Here is an 18,396-nt window from a genome sequence, read left to right as displayed (position 1 = left end):
GTCAAGACAGTCCAATCTGGACAAAAAGCTGTGAGTCGACCGGTCAAGACAACACAGAGATGCTGGAGGTTGGGTCGTTAGCAGCACGTCTGATACATGTAGCAAACACCACACCGGAACACAAGCCCCCAGCATCCAAGGTAACAAGAGCAGACACGAGGAGCTGTTTCTGAGCGCTGCTGCTCGGGTATGTGGACACATTGTGAACATTCAGAAAGAGAATCAGCAGTGATGTTTCCTTCATTAGAGCTGCTGCTCACGGTGCAGAGGAACAGACATCCAGGCGTGTTCTGACAGGAGTCTGTCATCAATGCATCATTCATCCCAAACTAAACAAATAAACAAACAGCAGTGATGAATATCAGATGTGAAATATGTGGGGAAAACTATAGTAGGAGCCACTTCTGCTCGTGGTTGTTACGACATTACGAGGCAAAATCAAAATGATCAGAGCGCAACTGTGACAAGAGATGTCAGCGTCAGAAGGCAATGATGTTCCTGTATGGATCTGATTTACAGAGGGACAACTCCAGGTTCACTATCTTCTACTCACACATAAATATAAATATAAAAGAAATCCAGGGTACAAAATCACCAGCGGCGATATGGCCAAGTGCAATTTTCTGATGATTCAAACAAAGTTATCAACCACTCAATTACTTGCAAAAAAGGCAACCAGATGCACAAGGCCGAATGTTTTCGCTGGATTATTCAGACGATGATATCATATGTGTATTAACATCAATATTTTACTTAGTAATCACACAGTTTTTGTGAATGTTGAAATATTGTGACCAGCAAAAATCACGTCATCATCAATTTTAGATTTTTTTTTATTATTTTTTTTTTTAACACTTTTTTTTTTAATAGATAACCTGATGAAGGTCTAAGTACTGAAACGTTGTTGTCAATAAACTTAATTACAAGTGAAGTGGACAGTGTGCGGGAGTCTTTTTCCTGATTTTGTCGGCCTTCGGTCTTCTCCTCCTTCGTCCTTAAGGTGTGCAAAACCTGCACCCACCCTAACCCCTTTTTTTAATGAAAATAAAATACAAAAAAAAAGTGATAATTTGTTCATATCGCCATCAAAATATCATATTTTTTTCACATACTGTTCGGTTCTTAAAAAAAGATCCACATGCACATTTTGCCGCTCTGGTTCTGACCTCTATGAGGAGGAGTAAAACTCACAGGCAGCATCATTTTTGTCATATTTCTTTATTAGCTACGTGGTTGAGATTGGGCAAAGATCAAATACAGACATGCTCACACTCCAGACAGTCAAACCGGTGGAAGTCACTGTAGGTCAAGCGTCGCTGCAGAAAGTAAACACACCGCTGCTCACTTTAATCTTTCTGAACAAGCGACCGAGCTGAATGTGGAGAGGATGGTCGCCTGTCAGGACGAGGCTGAGCACCGACAGACTCTCCTCCTTGGTGTCCTGAGGCCCAAACTTAATACAGGCATCAGTTACAGGTGGGCTGGAAACAGTATCACGTCTTATCCCAGCACAACCGACTACAGCAAATAACCGGACTAAGAGTCTACAGCCATGTTAACGGGCTAATGTTTAGCAGGTGTTGTGTGTTGTGTCACATGTTAACGTTTGATAATCAGCACCAAACACAAATCACAGCTGATGGGAATGTGTGATTGAAACGTTGACATCATTTTGGGGCTGAATTAAACATTAAGTGATCTTGAAAAGATATTACATTTCATCCTGAGGGAGGCATTAATGTCTGTACTAAATTTCGTAGCAATCCATCTAATATTTATTGAGACATTTCACCCAAAACCACAACTGTGAACATAATAAAGGCACTAGGAGAGAAGTCAGGGGATCACCAAATCAACAGGATTTATCCTCCAGGGATCATAAATGTCAGTACAAATTTTTATGACAATCCATCCAGTATTTGTCGAGATATTTCAGTCTGGACCAAAGTGGTGAACTGACCGACAGACCACTGAGAACACTGCTGCTCGGATGGTCCCGTTTCCTGAGTTGGGAAGTCGTTCTTCCGACTTCGGTGTGTTCACGTGCATCATGAAGGAAGGACAAGGACGCAATGGAAATGATACAATGACTACACAATGCATGACTCTGGTAAAAGTTTCTTACCATCAACCAAATGTTTACTTTCATCCGCCATCTTTCAACGTCATATGACGTCAGATCGAGTTAACGGTCCAGGAATCTTGACTCACCAGAAGTTCAGATCCATCCATCTGTTGTTGTCTGATGCTACCCTACAGAACTCTAAAAATTCCCCCCAAATCAGGAAATATACAATCAAAGAATAAGCACAAAAGACTAAAAAAGGAAATGCTAGGTTTAAAAAAATAACCTGTTTTTGATACTCGACACTAAAGACGCATTCAGAAGGCACCGAGTGTCCTATCCTTAGCTGTTTACTTCATTCCAGATACCAAAAATATTCAGAACGCCGTCAAAAAAGTCATGTTTAGTTTATGGTTTTACCTCAGATATAAACAGGATCAGAAACTCAGATTCTCCTGGGAGTCTGTGATAAATACATATATTTTCACATCAGAACGGTAAAGTCAGTTTATGTCAGTTGCTGATGTGACATGTGACCATTAATAAGAGACACAGCAGTGATGTCTTCATCACAGGGGCTGGTGTTCATACAGACAGTGAAAGGAAACCTTCTCCTGACAGGAATTTGTCAAGAATATGTCAGCCATTAGAGCCAAAGCGCAAAATAACAACAGTCATAAATATCAAATGTCACAGGGAAGTCTGCGGTGCAGTCGGTGTGTTTATGGCGACTGTGACACTGTGAGACTAAATCTCTTTCATTACAGCAGTCATGCAAGTAATAACGACAGGTATTAGAGCTGGATGTGATGATGGTTGCGATGCACGGAGCGTCAGAAATCAAGGTGTTGGGACACTAATGTGCGAGACACATCATTCATGAGTGAAAGAAGTAATATAGTAAAAATATGGGAAGTCAAGGTGTCGTCAAACTGAAATATGAATTCTGCTCACTGTTTGTTTAAAGAAATGTACTTTAGAATAACACTGCAGGTGTTGGGCATATGTTTTGGACATTGTGGTAACAGTGTCAAAGCTTCAGGCCTCTGGGGGTTGAGAGTCAGCGTTTCTAGGCTCTCAAATATTGCACAGTCAATTTTTTTGTGGTGTGCTACTGACTGGAGCAAAAAGTCCAGGAGAATTTTTCTGATATCTGTCGAGCGAAAAAACATTTCAGGAGAAAAGTTTTTTCATGTACGAAATCGAGTGAAAAGACAAAAAATGTGTGAAGTCGAGTGAATAAAATAAATAAAATGTGAAATGAATCTAGTGATTTTTCTTTTTTTCATGTGTGAAGTTGAGTGAAAAAGACAAAAAAAAATGTTTTTCATGTGTGAAACCAATTGAAAAGCAAAAACATGTAGGCTATGACCCAAGTGAAAACAACAGAATTTTTCATTTGTGGAGTCAAGTGAAAAAACAAAAAAACTGTAAAGTCAAGTGATTTTTTTCACGTGTGAAGTTCAGTGAAAAAGTATTAAAAAAAAATTTTAAAAAAAGAGAGACAAAAAAAACATTAATCAGAACCAATAAATCACACCCCATGAAGAGCCCTGGTAGGAAGGCGCTATGAACGCTACGTTTTCTTTTCACAAATTTGTGGTTATTGTAATTTTGACTAAAGTTTTTTTTCAAATGTGAAACCAAGTGAAAAACAACAACAAATTTTTTTGTGAAGTCAAGTGATTTTTTGTATGTATGAAATCAAGTGGAAAAGAGTGATTTTTTTTTCAGTCAGTGGAGTCGAGTGAGACAGAAAACAATAACAAAAAAACAAAACTAAACTAAAGTTTGTAAAGTCGGTTCCATTTTTTCCAGTGAAAAAAAAACAACTAAATTTCAAGTCGAGTGATTGTTACTTATTTATTTCCTTGTGTGAAGACGAATGAAGAAAAATTTGAGGAGAAAATTCAAAAGATTTTATTTTTTTCATGATTTTTTTTTCCCATTTATGAAGTGGAGTGAAACAACACACACACCAAAAAAAAATTCCATGTGTGAAGTCGAACAAAAAAGACAATAAAAAATTTATATTTTTAATTCTTGAATGAAACCGAGTGAAAAAATAATAAAAACATTTTTGTGAAGTCAAGGTGAATTGTTATTTTCATATTTGAAGTTGAGCGAAAAAAAACATTTCAGGAGAAATTTCTCAAGAAATGTTTGTTCATGTACGAAATCGAGTGAATAGACAAAAAAATTGTGAAGTACAGTGATTTTTTTTTCATGTGTGAAGTCCAGTGAAAAAAATTTTAAAAAACATATTTTTTCATTTGTGGAGTCGAGTGAAGAAGACAAAAAAAGAGGTTTTTTTAAACAACAACAAAAATTTTGTGAAGTCGAGTGATTTTTTTTTCATGTGTGAAGTTAAGTGAAAAGAAATTTCAGGAGAGATTTCACAAGAATTTTTTTTCATGTATGAAATCAAGTGAAAAAGACTGAAAAACAGTGAAATTTTTTCAGTCAGTGGATTCGAGTGAAACAGACACAATAACAAAAAAAACTAAAGTTTGTAAAATCGGTGAAAAGACAATAAAAATGTAAAATATTTCTTTCTTGAGTGAAACCGAGTGAAAAAAAACAAAAATCAAAACAAAAGTTTGGGTCAAAATTGTTTGTGTGTGTGTGAATTCCAGTGAAAAAAAACAACTTTTTTTTTCATTTGTGAAACCAAGTGAAAAAACACAAAAACCCTACATTTTGTGAAGTCGACTGATTTTATGAAATCGAGTATATAGACAATTTGAGTGAAAAGAAATTTCAGGAGAGATTTCACAAGAATCTTTTTTTTTCATGTATGAAATCAAGGGAAAAAGACTGAAAAAGAGTGAAATTTTTTCAGTCAGTGGAGTCGAGTGAAACAGAAAACAATAACAAAAAAAACTAAAGTTTGTAAAGTCAGTGAAAAAGACAATAAAAATGTAAAATATTTCTTTCTTGAGTGAAACCGAGTGAAAAAAAACAAAAAACAAAACAAAAGTTTGGGTCAAAATTGTTTGTGTGTGTGAATTCCACTGAAAAAAAACAACTTTTTTTTCATTTGTGAAACCAAGTGAAAAAACACAAAAAACCCTACATTTTGTGAAGGCGAGTGATTTTTTTCCCATGTATGAAGTGGAGCGAAAAAGACAATAATTTTTAGTTTTAATTTCATGTGTGAAAATGAGTAAAAAAACAAAATACAAAACAAAAGTTGGTGAAATTTTTGAAACTGAGTGAATTTTTTTTTTTTTAATTGTTTCATGTGTCAAGTCATGTGTAAAACCAAGTGAAAGAACAAACCAAAAATGCTCAAATTTCGAGTGATTTCTTTTTTTCATGTGTGAAGCCAAGTGAAAAAACATTTCAGGAGAGATTTTTTTTATGTGTGAAACGGAGCGGGGAAAAAAGACAAGTGACCTCAACCTCATCACTCCACGACTCAAAATAACCAATGTGTCAAGTAGGTAGAGTCACACAGAGTGCTAAAATCACAGATGGGACGAACATCAGCCCCTCAGCTGGTTAAATGCACTTCATAGCAGCCGCCTACACAGATACTGGACCATGACAACATTAATCAGAACCAATAAATCACACCACATCACAAGCTGTGGTAGGAAGGCGCTATGAAGGCTACGTTTTCTTTAAACAACTTTGTCTATTTCTTTCTTGAGTGAAACAAAAACAAAAAACAAAACAAAGTTTGGGTCAAAATTGTTTGTGTGTGTGTGAATTCCAGTGAAAAAAAACAACTTTTTTTCATTTGTGAAACCAAGTGAAAAAACACAAAAAACCCTACATTTTGTGAAGTCGACTGATTTTACGAAATCGAGTATATAGACAAAAAAATTGTGAAGTACAGTGATTTTTTTTTTCATGTGTGAAGTCCAGTGAAAAAAGACAAAAAAAACATATTTTTTCATTTGTGGAGTCGAGTTAAACAGAAAACAATAACAAAAAAAACTAAAGTTTGTAAAGTCGGTGAAAAAGACAATAAAAATGTAAAATATTTCTTTCTTGAGTGAAACCGAGTGAAAAAAAACAAAAAACAAAACAAAAGTTTGGGTCAAAATTGTTTGTGTGTGTGTGAATTCCAGTGAAAAAAAACAACTTTTTTTCATTTGTGAAACCAAGTGAAAAAACACAAAAAACCCTACATTTTGTGAAGTCGACTGATTTTACGAAATCGAGTATATAGACAAAAAAATTGTGAAGTACAGTGATTTTTTTTTCATGTGTGAAGTCCAGTGAAAAAAATCAAAAAAACATATTTTTTCATTTGTGGAGTCGAGTGAAACAGAAAACAATAACAAAAAAGAACTAAAATTTGTAAAGTCGAGCGAAAAAGACAATAATTTTTATTTGTATTTTCATGTGTGAAACTGAGTAAAAAAACAAAATACAAAACAAAAGTTGGTGAAATTTTTGAAACTGAGTGAATTTTTTTTTTTAATTGTTTCATGTGTCAAGTCATGTGTAAAACCAACTGAAAGAACAAACCAAAAGTGCTCAAATTTCGAGTGATTTCTTTTTTTCATGTGTGAAGCCAAGTGGAAAAACATTTCAGGAGAGATTTTTTTCATGTGTGAAACGGAGCGGGGAAAAAAGACAAGTGACCTCAACCTCATCACTCCACGACTCAAAATAACCAATGTGTCAAGTAGGTAGAGTCACACAGAGTGCTAAAATCACAGATGGGACGAACATCAGCCCCTCAGCTGGTTAAATGCACTTCATAGCAGCCGCCTACACAGATACTGGACCATGACAACATTAATCAGAACCAATAAATCACACCACATCACAAGCTGTGGTAGGAAGGCGCTATGAAAGCTACGTTTTCTTTAAACGACTTTGTCTATTTCTTTCTTGAGTGAAAAAAAACAATAAACAAAACAAAAGTTTGGGTCAAAATTGTTTGTGCGTGTGTGAATTCCAGTGAAAAAAACAACTTTTTTTTTCATTTGTGAAACCAAGTGAAAAAACACAAAAAAAACCTACATTTTGTGAAGTCGACTGATTTTACGAAATCGAGTATATAGACAAAAAAATTGTGAAGTACAGTGATTTTTTTTTTCATGTGTGAAGTCCAGTGAAAAAAGACAAAAAAAACATATTTTTTCATTTGTGGAGTCGAGTGAAGACAAAAAAAGAGGTTTTTTTCAAATGTGAAACGAAGTGAAAAACAACAAAAAATGTTCTGAAGTCGAGTGATTTTTTTGTGTGAAGTTGAGTGAAAAGAAATTTCAGGAGAGATTTCACAAGAATTTTTTTTCATGTATGAAATCAAGTGAAAAAGACTGAAAAACAGTGAAATTCTTTCAGTCAGTGAAGTTGAGTGAGAAAACAATTACAAAAACACAAAACAAAACAAAACTAAAGTTTGTAAAGTCAGTTCCATTTTTTCCAGTGAAAAAAATCCAGGAGTGAAAAAGAAAAAAAACAATGTTTTTTTTTTTTATGTCTGGAACCAAGTGGGAAAAAAATAAGCTAAATTTCAAGTCGAGTGATTGTTATTTATTTATTTCCTTGTGTGAAGACAAGTGAAAAAAAATTTCAGGAGAAAATTCACAAGAATTTATTTTTTTCTTGAGTGAAACTGAGTGGAAAAAAAACAAAAAACAAAACAAAAGTTTGGGTCAAAATTGTTTGTGTGTGTGTGAATTCCAGTGAAAAAAAACAACTTTTTTTTCATTTGTGAAACCAAGTGAAAAAACACAAAAAAACCCTACATTTTGTGAAGTCGACTGATTTTACGAAATCGAGTATATAGACAAAAAAATTGTGAAGTACAGTGATTTTTTTTTCATGTGTGAAGTCCAGTGAAAAAAAAATCAAAAAAACATATTTTTTCATTTGTGGAGTCGATTTTTTTTCATGTGTGAATTTGAGTGAAAAGAAATTTCAGGAGAGATTTCACAAGATTTTTTTTTTTTCATGTATGAAATCAAGGGAAAAAGACTGAAAAACAGTCAGTGGAGTCGAGTTAAACAGAAAACAATAACAAAAAAAAACTAAAGTTTGTAAAGGCGGTGAAAAAGACAATAAAAATGTAAAATATTTCTTTCTTGAGTGAAACCGAGTGAAAAAAAAAAAAAAAAAAAGTTTGGGTCAAAATTGTTTGTGTGTGTGTGAATTCCAGTGAAAAAAAAACAACTTTTTTTCATTTGTGAAACCAAGTGAAAAAACACAAAAAAAAAACCCTACCTTTTGTGAAGCCAAGTGATTTTACGAAATCGAGTATATGGACAAAAAAATTGTGAAGTACAGTGATTTTTTTTCATGTGTGAAGTCCAGTGAAAAAAGACAAAAAAACATTTTTTTTCATTTGTGGAGTCGAGTGAAGAAGACAAAAAAGAGTTTTTTTCAAATGTGAAACGAAGTGAAAAACAACAACAAAAAATTTTCTGAAGTCAAGTGATTTTTTTTTTCATGTGTGAATTTGAGTGAAAAGAAATTTCAGGAGAGATTTCACAAGAATTTTTTTTTATGTATGAAATCAAGTGAAAAAGACTGAAAAAGAGTGAAATTTTTTCAGTCAGTGAAGTCGAGTGAGAAAACAATTACAAAAACACAAAACAAAACAAAACTAAAGTTTGTAAAGTCGGTTCCATTTTTTCCAGTGAAAAAAATCCAGGAGTGAAAAAGAAAAAAAACAATGTCTGGAACCAAGTGGGAAAAAAATTAACTAAATTTCAAGTCGAGTGATTGTTATTTATTTATTTCCTTGTGTGAAGACAAGTGAAAAAAAATTTCAGGAGAAAATTCACAAGAATTTATTTTTTTCTTGAGTGAAACTGAGTGGAAAAAAAACAAAAAACAAAACAAAAGTTTAGGTCAAAATTGTTTGTGTGTGTGTGAATTCCAGTGGAAAAAAACAACTTTTTTTCATTTGTGAAACCAAGTGAAAAAACACAAAAAACCCTACATTTTGTGAAGTCGACTGATTTTACGAAATCGAGTATATAGACAAAAAAAATGTGAAGTACAGTGATTTTTTTTCATGTGTGAAGTCCAGTGAAAAAAATCAAAAAAACATATTTTTTCATTTGTGGAGTCAATTTTTTTTCATGTGTGAATTTGAGTGAAAAGAAATTTCAGGAGAGATTTCACAAGAATTTTTTTTTCATGTATGAAATCAAGGGAAAAAGACTGAAAAACAGTGAAATTTTTTCAGTCAGTGGATTCGAGTGAAACAGAAAACAATAACAAAAAAGAACTAAAGTTTGTAAAGTCAGTGAAAAAGACAATAAAAATGTAAAATATTTCTTTCTTGAGTGAAACCGAGTGAAAAAAAAACAAAAAACAAAACAAAAGTTTGGGTCAAAATTGTTTGTGTGTGTGTGAATTCCAGTGGAAAAAAACAACTTTTTTTCATTTGTGAAACCAAGTGAAAAAACACAAAAAACCCTCCATTTTGTGAAGTCAACTGATTTTACGAAATCGAGTATATAGACAAAAAATTGTGAAGTACAGTGATTTTTTTTTTCATGTGTGAAGTCCAGTGAAAAAAGACCAAAAAACATATTTTTTTCATTTGTGGAGTCGAGTGAAGAAGACAAAAAAGAGGTTTTTTCATATGTAACTACATATGAAAAAAGTTGAGATTTTTTTTCATGTGTGAAGTTGGGGGGGGGACAAAAACATGTTTTTTTTTCAAATGTGAAACCAAGTGAAAAACAACAACAAAAATTTTGTGAAGTCGAGTGATTTTTTTTTCATGTGTGAATTTGAGTGAAAAGAAATTTCAGGAGAGATTTCACAAGAATTTTTTTTTCATGTATGAAATCAAGTGAAAAAGACTGAAAAACAGTGAAATTCTTTCAGTCAGTGAAGTCGAGTGAGAAAACAATTACAAAAACACAAACAAAACAAAACTAAAGTTTGTAAAGTTGGTTCCATTTTTTCCAGTGAAAAAAATCCAGGAGTGAAAAAGAAAAAAAACAATGTTTTTTTATGTCTGGAACCAAGTGGAAAAAAAATAAACTAAATTTCAAGTCGAGTGATTGTTATTTATTTATTTCCTTGTGTGAAGACAAGTGAAAAAAAATTCAGGAGAAAATTCACAAGAAATAATTTTTTTCTTGAGTGAAACCGAGTGGAAAAAAAACAAAAAACAAAACAAAAGCTTGGGTCAAAATTGTTTGTGTGTGTGTGAATTAAAGTGAAAAAAAAAAACAACTTTTTTTTCATTTGTGAAACCGAGTAAAAAAACACAAAAAACCCTACATTTTGTGAAGGCGAGTGATTTTTTCCCCATGTATGAAGTGGAGCGAAAAAGACAATAATTTTTATTTGTATTTTCATGTGTGAAACTGAGTAAAAAAACAAAATACAAAACAAAAGTTGGTGAAGTTGGTGAAATTTTTGAAACTGAGTGAATTTTTTTTTTTTTAATTGTTTCATGTGTCAAGTCATGTGTAAAACCAACTGAAAGAACAAACCAAAAATGCTCAAATTTCGAGTGATTTCTTTTTTTCATGTGTGAAGCCAAGTGGAAAAACATTTCAGGAGAGATTTTTTTCATTTGTGAAACGGAGCGGGGAAAAAAGACAAGTGACCTCAACCTCATCACTCCACAACTCAAAATAACCAATGTGTCAAGTAGGTAGAGTCACACAGAGTGCTAAAATCACAGATGGGACGAACATCAGCCCCTCAGCTGGTTAAATGCACTTCATAGCAGCCGCCTACACAGATACTGGACCATGCCGATTTATTTCCCTCCAAAGCGTTCTGATCCGTCTTTGTCTAAAGAGGGGCAGCTTTCGGTGTTTATTTCTCAGGTGGACACTAAATGCACAAACTCCTGAGTCTGATACTCCAGAGCTGGACAGAGATAATAGATATGTTTCTTTGTGCCATTGTGTGCTTCTCCATGACGTACAACACTTAAGTTAGAAATCATTGAGGCAGGGACCGGCCTCCTCACGCTGGGCCCTCGAGCCGACTGAAGGGAATATGGATGAAATTTTCACGGGTGAACCTGTGCAACCACTGAGACTGTAATCCCTCTTCTCTACGTGATAACACCGGCTTTTATAGTCTGGAGGAAAACAGCGTAATGTTTATCTTTAAGTCTGTCTGAGGAGGCGAGGATAACTAATAGCTGTTAAATCACAAGAAAACCGCTGCTGAGGCAGAGAGGTTGTTTGTCATATCCAGCACCTTGATTTTGTTTCACAACGGCGCAGACGATTAAACTGCATATATTTCAGTGCTTATGATGTGGCGTTATGATGAAAACATTGCATTTACTTCTTCTGTGTTTAACTAATGTTCCTGTCAGGAAACATTTACAGTAATTGCAAACTATTGCATCCATTACCCGTCACAGCCTTACACATACAACAAATATTTTCCATTAAGGCAACAGCTAGTGGGACTATTTAAATGTAGTGTATGCACGCCTCTATTGCCCATTTACTATATAACGATCAGCCACAACTTTAAAACAACTAACAGGCGAAGAGAATAACATTTATCATCTTGGTACAATTCAGTGCTCTGCTGGGAAACCCACTCAAACTCCATTACGGCTCAATCCCATTTTCAATTCCTACCCCAACCCTTTGTTTTTCGATTGCCCCCTCGCCCCTCAGAACAGCGTAAAACAAGGGGTAGTGGTTGAAATCTAGTGACGCTTTAGAGGTGAGTTAGTTTGCTGACGTGAAGATTGCGGAGTAAAGTTTCTACAAGTGTGACGAGGATGGGATTCAAACCCACGTGTGCAGAGCATAACGGATTAGCAGTCCATCGCCTTAACCACTCAGCCACCTTGTCTTTGAGCAGAGGGATTGTTCAGGTGAGCATGTGGTGTGTGATCATAAAAAAGCAAACAAAGTTGGACCCAACTCAGGTCTGATAGCAGTGCCTTGCAGATTTGAAATACATTATGAAGTGTCAGAGCAACTTTTGTCTTGTGAGTGTATATAATCTACGGCGTTATACTAAATGTTACCCACATAAACGCACAAAATGCAGTTTGGGTTGTCTTTGATTTGATTTTTTCTGTTTTACCATGTTTACTGCAGACGATGCACAACATTCCCACAGAAAGAGTCTCTTTCACTTTATGGTAAAACTCCAAAAATAGCAGTAACATAGAAATGTGCTTTTCTGTGGCACTGTCCCAAACCTATTTGAAACTACTGAGGCTTATCCCACTTCAATAGGCAGCCATCCAGAAGGAGAGCTTCTTTTTACACAGCGGTGTACTGTGTGCTTCGTAGGCGGGAAAGAGCAGGCACGTTGGGTTTAATACATACACGCTGAGCTACTTGAAAAACCTGTAGATCCAAAGAGGCATCCTGAAAGCCAGAATATACTAATCCAGTCGGAAATAGTTTGAAAGGAGGAAGACACCGTGGTGATGATTTGAATTTAGAGCGGCTGCCATTTTTAACCCACTTCTGGGTTCTTCCTGCTCTGCTGCCAGGAGGTCAGATTTTCAAATTATGTTGAGAAACATCTGAAATCCTGCTCGAAGGAACGGCACACGGTAGAACCCCGCACAAAAACGAGAATCCGGTTGTCACACAAGAAGTGAGGAAATTAAATGAGCACCTCGCTGGAATTATTGATAACCTGGAGAAGATGTTTGATAAAAGGTTGAAGGACTAATGTATCCTTAGACAAAAACTTTGAGAGTAAATTTGAGAGCTAATATGCTAAAAGATAACCACAAGACACTGAAATATGAAATTGAAGGAAAAAAACAAACAAGGAAATGAAAACAGTTTAGATAATGAGCTCTGGGATTTCGCAGAAACAAACCAAAAAAAAAAACCTCATAAAAATGACTGTAGCAGTCTTTAAATCCCGGCCACGCTGGGCTGATGTGCCGAGTCAAACCAGGTCAAGACGAGCGAGCGCATGTATGGAAAAGCCCTGTTAGTCAGATTTCTCTGTCTGTTCTTCAAGTTGCAGTAGGATGTGAACATCAGGAGGACATTAAAGCAGAAAATCATACATTTTTATGTTATAGTGTTTTTTTATTGACCCTTCCAACACTCTGAAGTTGTTGGCAGAAACACTCTTGGCTCATATTAGCGTATAAAGCCCCTAACGAGTGCCATACATCACAATATAACGAACTGAAGAAAAACCCACATACCAAGCATAACATAACTTTTGTCAACCAGGAGGAATTATTAATACTTCAGCCAGCTCATCCTGCCCTTGCTTGTAAATATGGATTCAAACTATAATATATATAAATGGTGTAATTAAATCATTCTGATGACTTTTGTGCAGAGCTGCGACTGCAACAACGCATCGAGTTGGAGGAAAAGCAGTGGTTATTCAGCGGCCGTGAATACAAATCATGTCGATGAATACACCGAGGAAAGAGAGATTGCCATTTTAGTGTCTCCTGTATTGACAGCTCGACTACATATAGCTCCCATACATCGCCGCTGACGGAGAAACTGCGCCTCCCTCCCATCTCCAATCACTAACACCCCCCCACCCCCCCCCACCCCACCCCCTCTCTGTTTACTTTTGTAATCAACTTTGAGCTTGTTTTCTTCCACATCCCAATAAATGAGTTGTTAATCCTGCCGGGACAGCCGGGTGGAAATGAGTATTGAAAGGAATTAGCAAATGACATTTTAACAAGGATGTCTGTGGTGATATAATGGGGCCTAATGAAAGTAATGTTTTTCGCTGATGTGCTGACAGCGTGGCATTCTCCCAGCTGTACCCCCTGTCTCAGCCTCATGGGAAGAGTTAAAGAGAAAACAGAAGGGGACAAGATATGAGGACATGGACCGATGGGGGATTTAAAAAATGCACAAAAATAGCCTTTGACAGGGGAGATGACACAATTTTAGGCAATTAATTCTACCTGAATAAAGCTGAGCTGTGGAAGGCAACGTCAGACGCTGCACCCCAACCAACCTCCCAGAGGCATTTTGCAGCTGTAAAGCTTCGTCTGAAAAACATTTGTGCATTCTCATTATAAAGGTGGCGCTAAAAGCTTGGTAATGCAGTGGCGAGCAGCTGGTTGTGCAGTAGCCACCACTGGTTATGGCTTGTGTTTGTTGTGTTCTCTTACAGAAGCTAATGGTAGAAACATCAAAAGTGTTTATTCGTCCTTCCTTAGCTAATCCGCTGTTTGCGAGCATTTCATTGACATGATGTGATTCCTGTTTGATTCTACTATTATACATATCCACTACTATTCAGGAAGCTCTGCAGAATGGTAGTGGTTGTCACACTGTACTGGTCGCCATTATTCTTGGGTCTCCTGGCATCTTCTTCATAATGACAGGTCCAGCAGCTCTACAGAATTTCCATCACAATTGCATTTCAAGTGGTTTAAGCCAAATGTAAACCCACTGTGAAGCCACCCATCGGTTTGTGGACTACCATGTTGGAGCCTCGAGTTCAGCATTACGTTCATCGCCATCTTGGTTTCCTGGAGCCAGAAGTGACCGTATTTGGACGAGAGGTTGGAGTAGCGGAGGACGTCCTGCCTGGAACTGACGAGTTCCCATTCCGCACTTTCGACTGGAACCTCCACTGAAAGACGACGCACCTCACAAACCCCAAAAATTAAAAATCCAAGATGGCTGCTTCAGGAATCACCGCTGTGAAAGCTCTAGAAAAACCTGTTTATTAGCACTTCTGTCTCATGTGTGTGTCATTAAATCAGTCCTGTCCAACTTCTATCTGTTGACATGTTGCTTGTAATGCGTTGTTAATCAACTGGTATTGTACTAACGATCTCTAACCTGGCTAGAAATATGTATAGGTATGATGTCATTCCCAGCTCAAACTTCCAACTTCTGACATAATGGCACACACCATGAGAACCCAAGGAGATGCCGTGGTAGCGACTTGTCAATTACAAGTTAGCTACACCCTAAAACATACCCTGCTTTATCATCTAGTTTCCTCAAAATAGGACCACAATTTAGTAAATGAACATCATGCTGTATTGAAGACGAATTACAACTAGGACTGAGACCATAAACTCATTAGGAAACTGTTTACTGAGCTAATAAATCAGTCGGTTTAGGCAATAACTTCTACGTGAATAAAGGATTGCTAAAATATTATGAACAGACATTTATGGTCCCCAGAGGATGAATCCTAATGACTCTGGTGATGCCCAGAGCTCGAAGCACTGATGTGCAGTCTCGCAAAGCCGCTAACATGGCATGTAGACTCTATTCTGTGAAGGATGGTCTCTAAAAGATCAAACTCCATCAGCTCTTTATTGGACCTCTGTGATGGCACTATTTATGGCTGCTTGGTGACGCGTCTGCACCACCTCCAAAACTGAATCGGTTAAGTGTTAGCAGGTAATGAAGTGACAAAAGCAGTGATACAATTTGAGATAAAAATAGATCTGAGGTAGGTGAAGAAGAAGCAAATACAGAGTGATAACGAACAAGAACTATACAGGTGTGATACACAGTTTAAGAAAACAGAATAAAGGGCCAGTAGAAATAAGTTACACATGTCAGAAGTGATCAGAGGCACACAAGTTGTCAGGGCACATCGATTTCTCCATGACGTGGCAAACATCCACCGGGCACCAGTTCAGTTCAGAGTTGAAGAAATCATAAAATGCATTTTGAAATCTAATCTCACCAGTTGTGACAGAGGAAAGAGGCACAGCAGCAAAAAAAAGTGGACGGCTGAGGAGAGAGGCAGAGGAGAGCAATGTCCTTTAATGGATTTTGTGGAAAGAATTGCATTTTGGGGCCCGCTGAGGTGTAGCACTTAGATATCCCCAAAGAGTTCGCTTGAGCTGGGTGAGCGGGTAAGGCTCAGAAGGTCTGCACAAAAATGAAAATCTTGACCTGCTTTCAGCTTTTCCGGTCATGTGTGCGTGTTGTCAGTGAGGGAAATGAAAGAATTTTTGTGTTAGATGTTGGGCAGGCACATGCGTGAAAAGTCACTGAAAGCAGAATTCCTGTATTTTAAAACCTCTGCCCTATGATGACATGACTTTAGTGTGTAAATGGTTCATACTTACCAAAAGTTTTGGAATTGGTCCAGAGGGCCAAAGGATAAGTCTCGCTCTGAAATCTTGCAAGAGGTGAGTTGTTGAGTTCCCAGGAAGAGCTCCAGGCTTTGAAGCAAACTTTCATAGTGGCCAAACTGTGTAATTACAAGGTCACAGGATGCACTGGGGCCTAGAAAGACTTCCCCATGAGCTGCTACTGTGAAAGAAGCAGCTGTTAAAGGTGAATACATTTTTTTGACTGTCACGATCCCTGCAAAATGACTCATTTCACCATCACAATTTCAGCCATTCGGTCCCATAACATCTGGAAAGTCTGGAAGAGCCACATGATTTAATTGTTTAATTCCCATTCGACTTAGCTGGGCGCTTAACCGGAAGTTAGCCAGCTCAGTCGACAGCCAGCGAAGTCTCTCGAATGTATTTCCAGAGTCACGGCTGGCTATTTAACTGATTTTGACAAACCTGGTGAAGCAACTGTAACAACTCACCTCACGAGATTTCAGAGCGGGACTTCTCTTTGAGTGTGACTCGTGTTTCTGGTTACAAAAACGATCTTCTCTGTTTTATTGTCAGACACTTAGAGTAACAACCTGAGCCCGTGAGCAGCTTAAACAACCACTTTTGGTGGAAGTTACTGATTGCGTAGTTGCCCCAAAGGATTACATTGCGACCATTATAGCCGTGTTGCGGATCCCAGCTGAGGCGATCTGCTGGACCAATTCCCAAACTTGGAGTGTATGTATCATTTACACAAAAACATGTAAATATAGGACTTGGGTTTTAAAAACACTAGAATACCCCTTTAAGGAACATCCCTCATCTTATGTGATGAAGTTGCATGGAACATTAAGTCCATTTCAATGAACTATGTTAAAAACTGAATGAGAAGCAAAGTACTGAATAAGTTAATTTAATATAGTGTTCCATATTTTCAAACAGCCGGATTTCTTCTCTACAATCAAGTACCAAGATGCTCAAAGGGACAGGCTGCAGGATACAGTACATTTCAGATAAGATTTCTACCTCTAGTAAAGTGGAAGGAGAAAATAAAGCGTCACATACCCTGAGACTTCTCTGCAGTTCTTTTCATCTTTTAAGGATATGAGGAGTTCTCAAAGAATTACACTGAAAAAACCCCGTAGATAATTGATGACGATGTCGTCTCTAGACAGAACGTCTCCTCAGCAGCTGGAACAACCATGTCTAAAAAGCGAGGATAAAGTGGTAGTTAAGTACTTTTGAAATTTGTCAGAAGCTCTCCAACAAAAGCACTCAAAGCTGCCAAAAGGGGGAAAAAAATCTTGCTCCATCTCCCCGGCAGACTCTGAGTTGTTGGTTGATAGCTGTGTAGCAGCCGAGGAAAAGCTGCGGCGCGTCTCCCCCCGTCAAGATCATCTCATCCACATGTTTCTCTTCAGACAACTCAGCATAAGCAGGTGTAATCTTCAAAGTGAATCCTGCCGCAATTACACCCCTGAGTCTTCTTACACGACAGCTAGGAAAAGAAAGTGAAAAAAGTAGGACTTTTAGTTCTGGCTGGGTCGTTCTGTGAGGCTTAAAGGGTATATTTTCAGAAACTGAGGACACTAATTGCACTTGATTTGAAGCCGTTTATAATTAAGGTGTGACAGCTAGATATTGGTTTCAAAAATCTGTCTCACAAGGGCAGAGATGGTTCACGTTTATTTAATTAGGTGAATCTAACACTCTCGAACAGCCGAGCACATATGAGGGCAAACAGACATACATGAATGTTAGACACGTGGAGAAGGTAATTACTTTCTCAGGCCGCCCCCCTGCTAATTATAGAGCTGAGTGCTGGTGTTATGGTTAACATACTGACATTACTTGATTGGAAGTCACGTCATCTGCCACTCACCTGTCCGACAGTCACCTCTGGTAGATATTTAAAGACTTTAAAGTGCCTTAGAGAGAATCATATCATCACCTCGTGTAAAACGGAGTCGCGCATCAGGCTTTTTCTGGGTGTTTGTAAAAATGCAAAATCTAACCGACGGGTGCAGAAAGTGCATCCTAAGTTGCTAAGTGTCTTCTTATTATCAATGGGAGATGGGCAGGACATACAATAATACATTTTCTCCTCGCACAGGGTTGGGTGTGTCCAGCGTACGTTAGCTATCATAGCTAATATAATCCATCCAACGCTGATCTCGTCAATTCATTGCCACTGACAACCTGTTAGTCGCGTGTCTGTTTGCTTGACAGGTTGTTGAAGAGGGACTCTGCGTGTTGGCACATTAACATGTTTGTTAACAGTTAGATATTAGCCTGCAGACAGTTGTTCCACTTTAAAAAGGAATACGTGAAGCTTTGCATTCATGTTTGCTTTTTGAAGGCAGGTTTTCCT

The 18,396-nt window shown here is 37.1% G+C and overlaps 1 non-coding gene across 1 annotated transcript; it reads right to left on the bottom strand.

Annotated features, from left to right (window-relative positions):
• Positions 1 to 11,748: 11,748 nt before the first annotated feature.
• Positions 11,749 to 11,830, bottom strand: trnas-gcu (transfer RNA serine (anticodon GCU)). Its single transcript has one exon. It is a non-coding gene; the product is annotated as a tRNA-Ser (tRNA).
• Positions 11,831 to 18,396: the final 6,566 nt, after the last annotated feature.

Source organism: Pagrus major, chromosome 13 (assembly GCF_040436345.1).
Source record: "Pagrus major chromosome 13, Pma_NU_1.0".
Classification (NCBI taxonomy): Eukaryota; Metazoa; Chordata; class Actinopteri; order Spariformes; family Sparidae; genus Pagrus; species Pagrus major.
This window is presented reverse-complemented; position numbering and strand designations above follow the sequence as displayed.